The 10,001-nt window shown below is 45.9% G+C and overlaps 1 pseudogene; it reads right to left on the minus strand.

Moving 5' to 3' along the window:
- Nucleotides 1–4,889: 4,889 nt before the first annotated feature.
- On the minus strand, nt 4,890–5,791 carry Rpl10a-ps12 (ribosomal protein L10A, pseudogene 12; annotated as a pseudogene).
- Nucleotides 5,792–10,001: the final 4,210 nt, after the last annotated feature.

Here is a 10,001-nt window from a genome sequence, read left to right on the forward strand (position 1 = left end):
AACAATATAAAGAGATGAGACTTGCTTTAAGTGTGCCAAAAAAGGAACACCGGAAAAATGAATGCCCTAAAGTCATCCCCTCATCGTGGATACTGCTACCCCAGGACACTCTGCCCCTGATGCTGTAAGGGCTTCCACTGGAGAAAAGATTGTTGCTCCTGCTATGACAAAGATGGCAAACTGCTGGAGCCTTTAAACATAAAAACCAAGCAGCTGTCAGTCCTGACAGTAAGAAGGAGGAGCACCCCAATAAAAGCTTGATGTGTTTCTAACATTTCAGAAAGATCTCACCCAAAAATCATCAACATAGGTGGCAAACCATGCAAATGCCTTATTGATACAGGAGCAGACAAGAGTATCTTGAGGCATCAAGGTGTCTCAAAAGACTGGGAGCTAATCCCCAGGCCCCAACTATTGTTTGTAGGATGTTGCTCTCATACCTTTACCACCAGACGAGCCTACAAATAGGAAGAACCTGAAGTGTCTACTGTGCTGATATGTCCTTGCATGATATGTCCTCTCATAGCCAAGATTTCCACCGACATTCCAGGGAGAGATATTTTGGAAGCCTGGAAGTTGTACTTGCTAGACAGACAGAAGGAGACCACATTAAAATAGCTGGAAGGGCCTGTAGAGATCACAGAACTCATAGAAAACTAGATAACCTCCTCCAGGTTATCCCTAATTCCAAGGGTCAGTGTTAAATTTGTTAGCCCCTGCCTTGACCGACCTTGTGATGATCCCATTTGGGTTGAACAATGGCCTTTGTCAAGGGAGAAACTGAAGATTCACAGAACTATTAAAAGAACAACTCCAATTCCACCATATCTGCCCCCCGCCCCCCACAGTCCATGGAATACTCCCATGTTTTCCACGAGGAAGAGTTCCAGGAATGGAAGCTACTTGAAGACTTAAGGGTAATTAATAAACTCCATGCAGGTTTGGGAACCCCGCAGAGGGGGCTACCCCTCGCTTCAGCCATTCCCACCAACGTCCCTCTCCTAGCAATAGATATAGAAAAGATATAGCAATAGAAAAGGTTCTGTTCCTCTCCATCCTCAGGAACAACTCTGGGATGGCCTCACATTATGGATGGACAGTCCCTCTGCAGGAGATGGCAAACAGTTTGCCAGGAGGGTGTTACATGCATTAAGGCCCTACTTAGACAAAGGCCCCCACATTTACTATTACAAGGCTGACATCCTGGTATGGGGAGACTACTCCCCAGTCCCCTCCTAACTTAAAGATCAATTGATACCTTCTCTATCCTCCTTAGTGTTTAAGATAGCCTCCCCTCAAACACACCATGTTTTACCAATTACATTCCCAGGAACAGAAATCTCTCTTACCTCAACATGCCCCCTTAAACTTACCCTTTCCTTCCATTTAGCCTTGACTCTTGGCTCCCGTCAGAGCTTCTTAGTGAACCTTAATTGGCCCTGACCTTGGCTCTCACCCATTCTAGCCACCCTACAGTCCCTCTTTGACCTAAAAGGAGTCAAAACCCGTCCTCTTCATGAACTGTCTCCACTGAGGTAGCTTTAGAAACCAACAATACAACCCTAAAAGCCATGCCACTTGCTAGATATAACCCAGCAATGCCCAAGCAACTTCTTGTTTTCATCTCCTCCCTACCCTCCCTATCCTACCCTTGAGGGAGCCCTGCATCAGCCCTGAGGAGTATTAGAATGGTTCCATACCCTGTGGAGAGTACACCCAGGATCCTGACTGAGGTTGATGCACTTGCCACCGTGATCAAAAAATGTCAGGGATACAGCCATACAGACCTTGATGTTGGGGCCCATTGTGTAAAGCCGTGTCTCTGTATATTCAGTTATTAATTCTTTATGGGAGAAAGCTAAATACTGGCAGGATCTTGGTATTGCTGTTTCTATGACCTGTCACCAGGTTTTCTATTTTGTAAATATTCATTCCCCCTCACTTGGCTAAAGGCAATTCGGAATGTATCAGAGACTGTCTCATCTGATTGGCTGTAATAAAGATCTGACGGCCAATAGCTGGGCAGGAAGTAGGGGCAGATCTTCTGGGCAGAGAGAAGGATTCTGGGATTAGAAATTAGAAGTGGTGGATTCAGCCAGCAGACACAGAGGTGAATGGGCAGACCAGAGGGGAGCAGAGAGGTAGGCCTGGCCATGTGGCCCAGAATTAGTCAACTTAGAGGAGTCTGGAGAATGCCTAGCAAAAGGCTAACTTTAAAATATTAGTAAGCCTTTGTGTTAACACTTATATCACTGGGGTGTCTGTCTGAGTTGGTCCCACTATACATTGGGCAAAGAACAGGATATCCTTGTAACCCCCTTCCCTCTCTCCATCAGCCTGATGGGGGTCCTGGGACAGATTGACATTCATTACCCTAATGAAAAATGGACCTCTGTTTTGCCTCTACTACGATGCCTGCCTCCTTGGCTCTTTGCTACAGACCCTATCACCAGAACTCCCTTGATATATACCCATGGGGGCAAGAGATGGGCTTTTGTGGTCATCTACTACTGCCACAATGAACCCCCGACTATCTACTCCACCATTTCCCTCACTACAGAGAGATGTACACATTTGCCTAGCCTAGAAGAAGTTAGGAGTCCTTTAACTTGTTTTCAGACAGTGTTTATGCCATTAATTTGCTCCCATGCCTGGCCTACTCTTTCATTAAATTAGATAAAAATCCACTTTCCCCCTTGCTCATCCACACTAATACAGGAAAGAATAGCTTCCCTCTATCTCCAGTATATCAGATCAGGTCCCACAGCCCCTTGCCAGGCCCAATATTGGGAGAGATGCCTTCACTGACCAGATCCTCTCCTGAGGAAGCAAACAACTAACAGTTTCCTAATTTAAAACTACAATAATTGTCCAGGTAATAAAAATAAGGACATTCTGACCCATTTTCACAGCTAAGAGGAATCCAAGGAGAGCAAAGCGATTCGATGTCTATGAGGCACCCGTATGATGATGGATTGATTCTAGAACACAAGGGAGGTGAGGAAGTTGGGAAATCCGGATGAATGATAATACTACATCAACTTTGGTACACAACTCTTAGCAAATGTATCAGTATAAGATGGGAATGTCATCATTTGGCTTGGGACATCTAGTATGTATGTAATTCTTCTGTAAATCTAAAATGTTCTGCATAAGAAACCTATTAAAAATCATAATTTATGGAACCAGAGAGATGGTTCAGTGGTTAAGAGTGCTTGCTGCTCTCATGAGTTTGGGTCCAACACCACATCAGATGGTCCATAATTGACTGTATTGACTGTAACTCCAGTTCTAGGGGATATGATGCCCTCTTCTGGTCTGATTGTCCCCTGCACTCACATGCACATACCCACACACAGAAACACACACATACACATAGACATAAACAAATGAATTTTTTTTTCTTTTTTCTTTTTTTCGGAGCTGGGGACCGAACCCAGGGCCTTGTGCTTGTTAGGCAAGCGCTCTACCACTGAGCTAAATCCCCAACCCCACAAATGAATTTTTAAAACAGATTTTTTATTTATTATATATAAGTACACTGTAGCTGTCTTCAGATACACCAGAAGAGGGCATCAGATCTCATTACAGATGGTTGTGAGCCACCACGTGGTTGCTGGGAATTGAACTCAGGACCTCTGGAACAGCAGTCAGTGCTCTTAACCACTGAGCCCTCTCTCCAGCCCAAATAAATGATTCTCAAATAGCCTAATAACTTAAGGCTGTCAAGAGGCCTCTGTGGTAAACGCTCTTGCCATACATGCTTGACAACCTGAGTTTGAGCCCCAGAACACAGAGTGGCAGGAGAGAAGTGACCCCTGAGAATTGTCCTGTAACGTGTGTGTGTGTGTGTGTGTGTGTGTGTGTGTGTGTGTGTGTGAATGTTCAAGTGTATTCCTGCACACACAGAGAGCAGGCACGCACGCGCATACACACACACACAGAGATAGATAGAGAGAGAGAGAGAGAGAGAGAGAGAGAGAGAGAGAGAGGCCTATCCATGCCCTGATCCATCCTCCTCTGTTATTGCTAAGCTGAGGCTCAGTCTAAGCTTCTCTGAGGATAAATACACAGATGCTTGTAGAAACCACATGAGAACTCTTACAGATCGACCACCAAGCACTTACATATCTTTTTTTTTTAAGATTTTATTTATTCATTTTATATATGATGAGTACACTGTCACTGTCTTCAGACACACCAGAAGAGGGCATCAGATCGCATTACAGATGGTTGTGAGCCACCATGTGGTTGCTGAGATTTGAACTCATGACCTCTGGAAGAGCAGTCAGTGCTCTTAACCGCTGAGCCATCTCTCCAGTCCAAGCACTTACATATCTTGACTTTAAGTTGATTAGATTAGCAGCATTTACAACCAGCCAGAGGGAACACTCAGCACTCTGTTTTGAGTCTCCCCACCTCACACATTTCATAGTGCACACACAGGGGAGGCCCCAGTATCACCCCCCACTTATGGAGGAAAAAGAACAGCTCACCAAGAACCAACAGCCAACACCAAGGAACCACAGGCGGGGATGCCAAGGTCCAAGCCCAGGAAACAAACTCCAAATTCATGTTTACATACCCCCAGCTCTGAAATCCCTTGAGGAGAAGATTTTAATAATAATAATTATGGCTATAATTAGTATTACTCTTTTAAGACAGAGTCTCTCTGTGAAGCTCAAACTGGCCTTGAACTCATAATCCTCCTGCCTTAGCCTTTAAGTGCTGGAGATTACTGATGACACCGGGCCAAGCTACTTTTTTGGTTTAATTATTTTCAGTACTATAAATTGAACATAGAGCCTCACACAAATGCTGTACCTCTGGGTTGTCTTCTTAGCCCTTCTTGTTCTTGTTCTTTTCTTTTCTTGTTCTTTCCCTTTCTTTTTTTTTTTTTTTTTTTGGCAGCACTGAGGTTTATTGGAGCATCCTAATACACACGCTGGGGCTCACACATTGGGCTCTTGATGTACAAAGCCGGGATGTTCTGCCAGTTTTTCTTGAGCAAGGACACCAAGAAATTGACAGCCAGGTGGATGTTGTAAACCAGCTCGTCATCGGTCATCTTTACGTGGTCGACAGCAACAGCCAGACACAGCCCCTTCTTCATCTGGAGCTTGATTGTGGATTTCACCTCACCCACTCTGGCCACCATGTTTTCATTGTGTGTCAGCAGGGAGGGGAACTTGCCAGCCTTGTTTAGGCCGGGGGCCCGGGATACCTGGAATCTGCTTGATCACAGACTTAGAAGCCAAAAAGGCATCGTACTTCTTGGCCAGTTTTTTGACCAACTTCTTGTTCTTATTAAGCTTCTTGAGCGCTTTGATGTCCATGTGGGGGATATCCACGGCCTTGGCTTCGTCACAGTGCTGCTGGTCCCCCAGGACGCACACCGAGAACTTGGGGCGATGGTTGAATTAAGCCTGACGGTGCCCGAGAAGCGTTTGTCCTTCTGACGGTCGTAGTTCTTCAGGCTGATCTGCAGCTCCACCATCTCCAGACACTTGAGGCACTTACACTGGTTCCCATGCAGGACTTCCCGCACCTTATAGAGGATGTCACGTGAGACTTTGCTGCTCATGACTGCTCCTGCCGCGGAAACCGGAAAAGAAGCCCGTCTTTCTTTCTTTCTTCCTTTCTTCCTTTCTTCTTCTTCCTTTCTTCCTTTCTTCTTCTTCCTTTTTTTCCTTTCTTCCTTTTTTTCCTTTCTTCCTTTCTTCCTTCCTTCCTTCCTTCCTTTCTTTCTTTCTTTCTTTCTTTCTTTCTTTCTTTCTTTCTTTCTTTCTTTCTTTCATGCTAGTAGCTGGCATTACAGGCCTGTGTCACCAGCCTGAATAAAGTTATTAATTTAAAATTTTAAGTTTTATTTATTATTATTATTCTCTCTATGTGTGTGTGTGTGTGTGTGTCTGTCTGTCTGTCTGTCTGTGTTTATGTGTGTGTATTTGGGAAAGGAATGTGTTCAACTCCTAGCCAGTGGGAGTAGGATGGAGAAGTACTATGCATGCCAGTCTAGAGCAGGTACTATACATAATATATAATATATTACAATATATAATATAACTTCTGGGGGTTCCAGAAGTAGAGGGGGTCTGCTATAGTTCGAGGCATATAGGACCTTCTTCCCCACCCTACAAGGTCCTCCCAGGTCCCCAGTGATGGGAGAGCCTGAGCCTGTCCTTCCACTGCTCTGTCTGCACTCTGATTAGGCCCTTATCTTTCTGGCTGTGCCTTGCTTGGCTGCCTGTCACGTTCAATTGCAATGCAGGGCCTTCATCCTGCCATGGGCTGAGTGTCACTGAGTGTGAGGTTCTCAGACTCGGGATCTGCTCTGATGGTCCTGGGTTCCTATACTCCAGAGCAGTGTTTCTGGAACACAGCAGGCTCCCATTGTGTGTCTGGATCAAATTAAGGAGAAGCTAACTCCCCGTCCCTTGATGTTGGATTTCAAGGCATTGAGAGACGCCCACACATCTCCCCTTTCCGAAATAACTTGTCTCTCTCTCCAGACTCTCTTTTGCCCCAAATTCTATGATTAAGGCCTCATTTTTTGGCTTAGGCCAAATAGAGACTTTGTACATGATTTTTTAAAAAACAACATTCTTAGTTCTAGCTGGAAACAGAAGGTACATTGAAAATGGTCTATCAGAGGTGTGGCTGGGGAGTCAAAGCACCCTGGGTCTTGCAATAACAGGAAGTTGTTAGCTCCCTAGGGCTGAAGGGCCAAAGGGAGCCCAGAGTGCTGAGCCCTAAAGAGCTGCCCTCACAGCTCTGCCTTCACAGAGACTGAAGCAGGTGTCTTCATGTTGCCCTCTTGAAGCAGCAACTGTGTCCCCCAACACTCCCCTCACCCCCAACACACAGAGGCTGCATTTACCAGAAGCCAGAGTGTAAGGGCTCTTCTGAGACGTTCAGGCTCAACTTCCCAGGGCCAAAGGACAGCGGAAAATGCATCCTGACTGGTTTTAACAGGATGAATGATACTGACCAAGGTGGATTACGATAGCTCAATTGAGAGTGTGCTCGCCAGCCTGCACCAGGACTCAATTCCCAGCACCACATGAACTGGGCATGGCGGGGGCACAGCTAGAATCTCAACTCACAGGAGGTGGAGAAGGGAGACGAGAAGCTCAAGGTCATCTTACATAAAAACCCTGTCTCAAAATAAACAAGTTAAAACAATAAATAAAATAAAAGGGGGCTTGCGGATATACTTCAGTGGTAGAGGGCTTGCCAGGCACACACAAAGCCGAGGTTCAATCCCTGTCACTGGGGCAGGAGTGGGAGGGAAAGGATGAGAGAGAAAGGAGATTTAAGGTGACTTGGAGCCTGGTCCTGTGTAAGAGGCTACGCTATGGATGGCAGTCGGGAAGCCTGGGGAAGCCCAACTGTGGGGCAAATGCTGGGCCGTCCATCACCCAAGTGTGACTAGCTGGTCAGGAGTGGGGGTGTCTCAGTCAGAGCTGCACTCCTGAGTTCTGGGTCGTACCTTGACCATGGGTGTTTCTTTCCCATGCCTCTGATGTAGAGCCAGTGTTTCTGCTCCGTGGCAAATGCAGGGATTGTGTGAATTACCTCTGAAGCTGGGTCTGGGAGAGAGAAGGGAAATGGGAGGAGGAGCTGCCTAAGGTTAGGGGAGCACTGTCAGGAGGAGCAGGGGGCAGAGGACTGAGGTCTCCCTCGGGGCTGGCAAGGGTCATGGATCATCTAGGGTCTCATGCTTAAAGTGAGGTCAAGGGGACAGTAGTATCAGATTACCAGAAAGTTCATTTGAAGCAAGGAATCTGGGTCCCCACCACTGACTTACTCAGGATTTATGTTTTCATAAGGTGCCTAAATCATTGTTATGATTTCTTTAAAAACAGTGCACAGGTAAGTATGTATTTGTGTGTGTGTTTGGGTGCATGTAGAGGCCAGGGATTGATTGATATTGGATCTATTGATCTCTCTCTCTCTCTCTCTCTCTCTCTCTCTCTGGTCTTTTGAGAGAGGATTTCTCTGTAAAACAGCCTGGCTGTCCCAGAGCTGGCTTTATAGGTGGTGTTGGCTTTGAGCTCACAGAGAATGTCCTGCCTCTGCCTCCCAAGTGCTGGGATTAAAGGTGGGTACCGCCATTCGGGGCCTCTGTAGTGTTTCTAAAAAATGTGAATGAGTGTTTTGCCTGCATATGTCTGTGTTCCTTGTGTGTGTGTTTAATGCCGTCACAGGGGCCAGAAGTGGATGCCATATGCCTTGGAACTGGAGTTATAGAAGTTGTAAGCCACTATGTGGGTGGTAGGAACCAAACCCAGGTCCTCTAGAAGAGAAGCCATTACTCTTACCTGTTGTCATCTTTCAACCCCACCTCTATTGCGTTTTGTTCTGTTTTGTTTTGTTTGAACCTGGAGCTCACCTATTTGACTGAACTAGCCAGCCAGTGAGCATCACGGATACTCCTGTTTCCGCCCCGCCCTGCCCCGCCCGCCCCGCCCCACCCTGCCGCGCCCCGCCCCGTCCTGCCTTGAGCTACAGGCATCCCCATCATACTTGGCTTTTTTTTTTTGGAGCTGAGGCATACTTGGCTTTTAACCTGCTTCCTAGGGTTTCAAACTTGAGTCCTCATGCATGCAAGGCAAACGCCTTACCAACTGAGCCACCTCTCTGACCCGTGCTAGGAATTTTAGAGTCTGGGAAGGTCCACTCTAGTTCTCATTTCCCTTTAGTAAGCCGAGCTTTGGCCTCCGGGTGCCAGCTTCCTGCTTGCTTGAGTGTTTTAGACAGGTTCTCATGTAACCCAAGGTGGTTTCAAACTCCAGGTGTAGCCAAAGGTGCCCTTGTTTTTCTCATCCTCCTGCCTCCACTTCCGAGTTCTGGGTCTACAGGTGCTACCATACCTGGCTCCATGCCAACTTTTTTCTTTCAAAAAGTCATTCAACAATAATGGAGTCATTCCTTAGCACTGGGCACGAGGAAATTATTAACATAAAAAATGTAGCTTAGGGCTGGAGAGATGGTTCAGTGGTTAAGAGCACTGATTGCTCTTGCCAAGGTCCTGAGTTCAGTTCCCAGCATCCACATGGTGGCTCACAACCTCTCTAATGGGATCTGATGCCCTCTTCTGGTGTGTCTATATATGTGCACTCACATATATAGAATAAATAAATAAAACCTTTTTTAAAAAATGTAGCTTAGAGATAAAGGGCTTGCTTAGCATACCTGAGTCCCTGGGTTTGATTCCCAGCACTGCAAGGGAAACAAGGAATATTAAATAGCAAAGAATCAACTACCAAACTTCAAGCCAAAAGAAGAAATGCTGAACTTGAGACTGTTGTACATGAGTGTAGAGTGTGATTTTTACAAGGGGCTAGAGAGATGGCTCGGGGGTTAAGAACACTGGCTGCTTTAGCAAAGGACTTGGGCTTCAGTTCCTAGCAACCACAGGGAGGCTCACAACTTCCTTTAAGTCCAGTTCCAGGGGCTCTGATGTCCTCCTCTGGTCTCTACCATGGCTCCTGCCAAGGTACACATAAATTTATGCAGGTGGACACATCACACACACACACACACACACACACACACACACACACACACACACACACACACAAATGGCAGAAAAAAAATCTTTAAGGAAAAAAAAGTTTGGATCTGGAACATTCCCCAAAGGCCATCAGTAGAAAGCTTGGTCCTTTAAGACTTTAAGTCTTAGGTCACCGGCACTTGTTCTTGAGAGGAGTTGTAGGAATCTGGGTTCTTCCTCTGTGCCTCCTGGCTATCAAGATGTGAGCTGTTTGGTTTAACAGTTTCCTGCTATGACTGCTGCCTTGAAACAGAGAGGCAGGGTCATCTGATGATTGATTAGACTCCTCCAATGCTGTGAGCCAAAATTAACTTACCTAAAATACTACGACTACTACTGCTACTACATAATAATAATAATAACAACAACAACAATAATAATAACAGTAACAACAATAATAAAGGGTTATCTCAGACATTTTGTTGCTGTAACAGAAAGCTAT

The sequence above is a fragment of the Rattus norvegicus genome, chromosome 19 (assembly GCF_036323735.1).
Source record: "Rattus norvegicus strain BN/NHsdMcwi chromosome 19, GRCr8, whole genome shotgun sequence".
Taxonomy (NCBI): domain Eukaryota; kingdom Metazoa; phylum Chordata; class Mammalia; order Rodentia; family Muridae; genus Rattus; species Rattus norvegicus.